General features: G+C 56.2%; 1 pseudogene; it reads left to right on the forward strand.

Moving 5' to 3' along the window:
• The window catches only part of LOC125342325, an 8,041-nt pseudogene extending 1,010 nt beyond the window's left edge, over nucleotides 1–7,031 (forward strand).
• The last annotated feature ends 791 nt before the right edge of the window (nucleotides 7,032–7,822 follow it).

The raw sequence follows: 7,822 nt of genomic DNA on the forward strand, positions 1-7,822 counted from the left end.
GGTGTGTGGAGCCTAAAGCTTACAGATTAGGAGGGAGTGGGTGAGGGGGGAGAAAGGGGGATGTTTTCTGGGAGCTTTTTTTTTTTTAATCCTTATGAAAGGCTTCAGGGCTAGGCACAGTGGCTCTTCCTTTTAATGCAGCTACTCCAGGCTAATCGATGGGGGAGGATTACAGTTGGAAGCCAGCCCCCCACCCCCCCGCACAAAATGACATCTCAACAAATAGGTCAGGTGTCAGTGGTTCATGTCTGTCATCCCAAGCCGCTCTAGAGGCAGAAGTAGGAGGTTGCAAGCCTAAGGCAGGCCAGGGCAACAAGGCTTGGCGACCCTAGCCGGAAAACTAAAGTTAAAAAATGACCAGGGACAATGCCGCTCAACTGACAAGAGCGTTTGACCAGCAAGCATGAGGCCTTGCATTCAATTCCTAGTTCCTCCGACGTCTGTTACTGATCTCTAGAGCCGCACACTTAACTCTGACCCAGGGGTGCTGGAGAGCCAAGAGGGACCAGGGCGGCCAGCGGGGCCCCGTTTAGTCTTCTTGCTGCCCCTCTGTCAGGATCTGTGCTTGGCTGCAGGACTTTGAAGGAAGAAGACATTTTAATGCCCAGGGGGAAGACAGGAAGTGTGAATGTATGAAAACAGGCCCGGGGAGTGGTGGGGGGGCGGCGGGGGGGGGACAGCCATCTGGTTTTCTCCTTGGGTCCATGTTTGGCCCAGGTCAGCTGCCAACACCCGGATCTGAAGAGCAAGAGCCGCAGAGACGAAGTGAGATAAGCTAAGACTTGGCTGGCCTGGTTTCCAGAACAACCCCAACACCCCCCCCCCCCCCCCCCCCCCCCAGTAACCGATACTAAGCTAATGGTGACTGGAAAGATGGCAGGGAGAGAGGAAGGCAGGAGGGCTCTTCTCAACTAGATTTACAAATTTGATTTTGTTTGTTTGTTTGTTTTTAAACTAGATTTTGAAGGCCCTACGTTTAGCTAGATTTGGGATCCTGGTGTGACTTCGTCCCACCCGTCCTAAGACGACGTTCCACCGTCATTTGTTTGTTTTTGAGACAAGGCCTCCCCCCGCCCCTCTGCAGCCCAGGACGCCCTCAACCTGGCAATCCTCCTGCCTCAGCCTCTCAGTGCTGAGATCGCAGGCACGAACCACCCTTCCTGACGCTCCATTGTCTTGTGGTCCCCCATATTTTCAGTCAAGAAGTCTGTAGGTTTCTGTTTCTTCTTTGAAGGCTGAGTGTCTTTCCTGTCTTCCTCTCGACTGTTCATTTTTAGTTTGGCAGTGACGTGTCTAGGTTGGCCAGCCTTCCATCCTTCCTTCCTTTCGTTTCTTTCCATCTTTGTGCTGCTTTTCCCTCCCCCCACCCCCCTTCTCTGTTTCCTATTCTTCCCTTCCTAGTCCTCGGGGTTAAATACAGAGACCAGGGGCTGGGGATATAGCCTAGTGGCAAGAGTGCCTGCCTCGGATACACGAGGCCCTAGGTTCGATTCTCCAGCACCACATATACAGAAAACGGCCAGAAGCGGCACTGTGGCTCAAGTGGCAGAGTGCTAGCCTTGAGCGGGAAGAAGCCAGGGACAGTGCTCAGGGCCCTGAGTCCAAGGCCCAGGACTGGCCAAAAAAAAAAAAAAAAAAAAAAAATACAGAGACCAATACACGACGCTAAGAAAGTGATCTCCCCTCAGCCCTTCTTAGGTGTTGTTTTTGTTGGCCATGAGACTTGAACTCAGGGCCTGGGTGCTGTCTCTGAGCTCCACTTTGAGCCACAGCTCCACTTCCGGTTTCCTGCTGGTTCATGGAGATAAGAGTCTCACGGGCTTTCTTACCCAGCCTGGCTTTGAACCACAATCCTCAGACCTCAGCCTCCAACATAGCAAGGATGACAGGTGTGAGCCACTAGAGCTCGGCTTGTATGTTTGTTTGCTTGTTTTTGTTTTGTGCGGTTTTGTTTTGTTTTGTTTTGCCAATCCTGGGGCTCGAACTCAGGGCCTGAGTTCTTTCTCGTCCCTGGCTTCTTTTTCGTTTTTCTTTTTTCTCACAACTAGCGCTCTGCCACTTGAGCCACAGCGTCACTCACTTCTGGCTTTTTCTGTGTATGTGGTGCGGAGGAATCGAACCCAGGGCCTCATGCATGCTAGGCAAGCACTCTACCACTAATCCAGATTCCCAGCCCATTGTATGTTGTTGTTGTTGTTGTTTTAAATAAGTCTTACTAACGTTTCCCTAGCTGGCCTTGAAGTCAAACTCTTCCTGCCTCTACCTCCAGAGCAGCTAGGATTATAGGCATGCAGTATGTATGCTTCTTGACTTTTCCTTTGGAGTGCATAACTCTTCTTTTGGTCTGTCATTTGATAACTAGTTCATTAATTCCATGATTCTTCATTGTGTAAAAAACTGAGTCATCGCTTACTATTTGACACTCTGCCTAGATGCCCGTAGACCTTTTTCTCATGTACAAATGTCTCGTCTATTTTCCAATTACTCCTGTGCCGCAGTCTAGAGATTTCCTGGCATGTCTTCAAAGTCACTATTCCTTCTTTAGTTCAAATTCTGGTTGGTTCTATTCTTCAGTTGTAGAATTTCCAGTTTTTTTATGGTTTCTAAGTCCTCGGCTGAAATTCATCCTTGCAGTCTCCTTTTATGAATCGCAATGATTTTTACATTTCATTTCTGATCATTCCCGTGTGTGGATCTCCTATGAGTGTGTGTTTCTACTTTCTTTCTTTCTTCCCCCCGTCCCCTCCCCTTTTCTTGGTTTTGCTTGAATCCAGAATGTTGCCTATGAAATATTCTGGAGCTAATTTGAGATTCTGGGTAGTTTTATTTTCCTCCCGAGAGAATGAATGTATTCTCTCCCCCGGCAGGCAGCGGGGCAGATGGAGGAGCAGCTTTCTGTAACGAGCCTCAGTTACATCACCCCGGCCCAAAGGGCAATCCAGTCATCAGCTGCGAGGTCCTTGCTGTTTCCAGCCCGTGGGAAGCGTGGTCTGTTCCAGCCTCGCCTCTGCTCTTAACGTGGGGGCCCAGTTTTCTCTCTAGCCCCATGAGATTGCAGGAAGCTTGCTTGGCTTTTAAAAAATTATTATTATTTTAATTACCACCCATTAATAGAGACAGATGTTCAAGCGGAAAAGAGGTGCTAGGGGCAGGTTCCTGTTGCCATTCCGTCTCTGTGCTTATAGCCTTTGAAATCCTCGTTTGGGCATTTCTCCAAGGCCAACAAAATAGACGTTTCAAATATGTCGGTGGAGCCGGGCGCCGGCGGCTCAACACGCCTGTCATCCCAGCTGCCCAAGAGACTGAGATTCTGCCATCCTGGGCAGACGAAACCGAGAGACTCTTACTTACAGTTAGCTACTTTCTTTAGCCAGAAGTGAAGGTATGGCTCAGATGCTAGAGGACCAGCGCTGAGCAGAAGAGCCAAGTGAGGGGAGAGCACAGAGCACAGTGAGCTCAAGCCCTGGCAGTGGCACACACAGAAAAGGGACCGCACCCAGAGCCCCCCTCGCTCACAAACCGAGGCCCACGGTGGACTGTCTCGGATCAGTGGGACCCGGTGTTCGTGTATATATATATACGGTGGCTTGCTTCTTGCTCTCACCCCCCCCCGCCCTCCGCCTGTTTCTCACAGTACCTGGAGCTGTTTTTTTTCTCTCCTCATTTTTTTTTCCTCACTAATCCCTGCATTTTTCTTCCCACACCCAGTTTCTCTTCCTCTTTTTTCTGTCCCACCCTGTGAAGAACAGAAGACATTGCACTAAGTCATGCCCTGCTTTCTCACCTTGTGCCTCGGTGACCTCAGACATTTACTCCCCTAGACAGTGGGGGGGGGGGGGCGGGCAGCCTTAGGCACCGACTCCAGGAGGGGGGTGAAGTGGGGGCCTCCTTCACCGGGGCTATACTGGCACTGCTCCCCAAACCTGGCATCGCCCCGGGGGCCTAATGATAAGCATAGCAAAGCCAGGTGTTGGTGGCTCAACGCCTGTCCTCCTAACTACTCAGGAGGCTGAGATCTGAGGGATCGAGGTTCAAAGCCAGCCCAGGCAGGAAACTCCATGAGACTCCTAGCGCCAGAAATCCAGGAGTGGCACGGTGGCTCAAGGAGGCAGAGCACTGACCAGGCCCCCGTAGCTCAAGCCCCACAACTGACAAAAGTAAATAAATAAATAAAAATAAGCTGCTGTGCCCCCTGAAAATCTTAACCTTGCTGCTCTGTGGAATAACCCTGAATTATTGTATTATATAATGTACTTATTATACGTTCATATTAGTTCATAGTAAACATATGTAATATGCTTAATATTATATCACACAGCATATGACAATATAATGAAAAAAACAGATAATGTCCATATGTTGTTTTATTATATTTTATAGCCCCACCCCCTGTGGGCAGGCGTGGAGCGGGCCCGGGGTGCCTTGTGTCTTGGGCCTGACCGTTATTATAGCCTCAGATCCAGATGCCACCACCTCCCCCCCAAATCCTGGCCCACGCCACTCGCTAGAGGCAGCCGCGCCCCTTCCAGAGAGCCTGAGACCCAGGCCCGTGTGTGTGTGTGTGTGTGTGTGTGCGTGCGTGTGTGTGCACGCGGTGTGTGTGCGCGCGTGTGCCGCTCCTGGGGGCTTGAACCCTGTCTGGACGCCGTCTCTGCTCTTCTTTTGTTCAAGGCCGGCGCCCAGCCCCTTGAACCACGGCTCCACTCCCAGCTCTTTCTGCGTGGTTCGTCGGAGATGAGAGTCTCACAGACTTTCCTGCCCAGGCTGGCTTTTTTTTTCCGCCCCCCCCCCCCCCTTTAGGAAGTGACTCAGCCCAAGAACTGGGGCTGTGCTGGGAATCACACCTCACTTTGAGGTCTCAGGGGTGCCGGGTGACTCATGACCCCCTCCAACCTCAGCTCCCCTCACTGTCAGTGGAGATAATCCAGCAGAGAGGGATGCTAATGACTGTGCTCAGACACCACCACCCCCCCCCCAGCTTTGAGGACCCACATTCCTACAGTGTAGACAGGGTGTTGGGGGGCTGGGGAGGGGGGCGGTGAATCCAGCTGTTTAATGGCAGGTGAGGCAGGTTCCCTCTCTCACCTGCCCTTCCTCCGAAGAGACGGGAGGGAAGCCTGGGAAGGGGGGTGGGGGTGTGGCCGGGGAAGAGATGAGAGGAATGTTGGCGCTCACCCCCCCCCCACACACCTGCCCCACAGGGAACTGAGGCTGCGCAACTATGTCCCGGAGGATGAGGATCTGAAGAAGAGAAGGGTGCCCCAGGCCAAGGCCTGTTGCGGGTAGGTAGACCGCCCTTCCGGCCTCCGCTCGGCCACTACGGGGGACCCCCCCCACCCCCCGCCTCCTACCTCAGCTCTTACCAGTGCCAGGGCGGAGTTTGGGCCACCAGTACCCGCCCCCCCCCCCCCACATTGCTGTCCCGCGGCTGGGTAATCCCCCCCCCCCTTCAGTGACTCCCGTCCCCCAATCCCGCGCTCCTCTTGCGCCCTCTAGTGGAGGAAAAGGTGAAGGAGCAGCTGGAGGCCGCCAAGCCCGAGCCTGTCATTGAAGAAGTGGTGAGCGTTTTTTGGGGGGGGCCGGCTTACCCCACCTCCGCGCTATCCGTGCTCCCACGGACTCTTTTCCTCTCCCCGCACCTGCTGCCCCCCCACCCCCCCCATTCTCTTCCTTTCCATGCCATCGTTCCCTTTTCACCCCCATACTTGCCCGCAGGGCCAGGGCTCTCTAGGCCCTGACAGGTGTGTTTCTCCCTCCCCCCCCGCCCCCCCCCCTCAGGACCTGGCCAACCTGGCCTCCCCGGAAACCTGATTGGTGAGTGTTGCTACACCGGGCCTAGGCCTCGGGCCGGGCCTGTGACAAGGCAGACAGAACACTGTACTAGACGGGGCAGTCGGAAGTAAGAGCCGAGCAAGCAAAACACCCACCAAGCGATGAGCGGGTGCCGGGGAAGGGGGAGCCGCGTACGGCGGGTCCTCCCAAGAAGCCCCTTCCGGGGCTGGGAAGGAGCGCCCGCCTAGCACGCGTGAAGCCCTGGGTTCGAGTCCCTCAGCACCCGCACACACCGAAAAGGCCGGAAGTGGCGCTGTGGCTCTAGTGGTCCGAGCCGCTAGCCTCGAGCAAAATAGAAGCTCAGAGAGTGCTGAGTTCAAGCCCAGGCCGGGGGTCTGTCTCTTTTCCTCCTATGGGAATGGAGTACTTGTCCTTCTCCAAGCCCAGAGGGCGCTGTGGGCCTGAAGGCCGACGTGTCTCTCACCTGGAGTCAGGGCCGGGGGCCACGTCCTCCCTGCGATTCTGAGCGAGCACCCCGCTTCTGGACCCAGCGCTCTGGGTGCTTTCACTTGTGGCCCGCGTCCCCGGGAACTCCAGGGCGGCGGGCAAGCAGGCGGAGTGCACGGGGGGGGGGGGGGGTCCCCCGGAGTGAGCCTGTGGCCTGAGGAAAAGGTGGCCCACCGCCATCAGGGCAGGTCACCCCCCCCCCCCCGCAGAGTGCCCCGGGGGTTGCGCCGAGGGGGGAGGGAGCTCTACGCCGGCACGCGTTGACCCCTCAATCCCTCGGGCAAGGCAGGCCTGTGGCGCTTGTCTCCCTGCCGGGCTCAAGGGGCCAGAAGCAAGAGGGAAAGAGAGGCGGCGAGGGCGCCAGGGCCACCCCCAGGCAAGCCTTCATCCCGCCCACTCCCCTCCTCCCCCGCTCCAGGGACCTCAAGAGAGACGTGGCCAAGAAGCTGGAGAAACTTGAAAAGAGGACCCAGAGAGCCATCGCCGAGCTGATCCGTGAGCAGGGCCCCCCTGGGGTGCGGGGCGGGGGGGGGGGGGGGGGGCGCGGCCCAAAGCACAGGGGACTTCTTCACTTCCGCCCGTCTGTCTGTCTTCCTTCAGGTGAGCGGCTAAAGGGCCAGGAGGGACAGCCTGGCCTCGCCGTGAGTGCCACCACCCGGGCAAGAGGGCCTGCGACTCCGACTGACCCGGCCCGGCCCGGAGGAGGAGGAACTGCAAGCCAGCCCCTTGGGGAGTGGGCGGGGGGGCAGCTTGTCTGCTGACGGTCCCCAGCTACCCGAGCGTGCCTGCATCTGTACATAACATATACATATATATATATATATACTTTTTTAAAAAAATCTCTGTAAATAGAGAAAAGGGAATCCACACGCGTAGTAGAAACCGACGCACTGCGTTCTGGTTTCTGGGGCGGCTGGCTGAAGGGTTGGGGCCACGGCCCTCCCGGAAGAGGAAGAAGAGTCCATTCTGCAAGTTTCCCAACCAGGCACCCGGTGGCTCACACCCAGCCCCTCGGAGGCCGAGGTCGAGGATCGCGGTTCAGAGCCAGCCCGGCCAGGAAAATCCCACGAGGCTTGCATCTCCAACGAAACCACCGGAAAACCAAAGCGGTAGAGCACCGGCCTCGAGCAGAAAAAGAGCTCGGGCACGGCGCCCCGGGTCCCCAATTTCAAGCCCCACCGGGACCGGATGAAAATAATAACTTCCCCTGCAGTCCTCAACACGGCACTAGATGGCAGCCGGGGACCCCGCCTTCCCCACCCCACTGGGCCCGGCCCCTTGTTATTTGGGTCACTAGAGAGATGTTCCAGCCAGTGGGAAACCCCAGTCACTTGAGGGGTGGGCTGGGTAGTGCCCCCCCCCCAAACCTGAAGACTCAGCCCTTACAGGGTCCCCACAATGTCACACACCCCCCCCCCCAGGCGTGTGGGAAGCACGCGTCAACCATGCCTGGAGGAGAGTGTCCCCTCACTGTCCCCGCACCAGACCCCCAAACACCTGCTCCTTGGAACCGTGCTGCTCTCGGGGAGGGCGGCCGGCGTTG

The sequence above is a fragment of the Perognathus longimembris genome, chromosome 26, assembly GCF_023159225.1.
Source record: "Perognathus longimembris pacificus isolate PPM17 chromosome 26, ASM2315922v1, whole genome shotgun sequence".
NCBI lineage: Eukaryota > Metazoa > Chordata > Mammalia > Rodentia > Heteromyidae > Perognathus > Perognathus longimembris.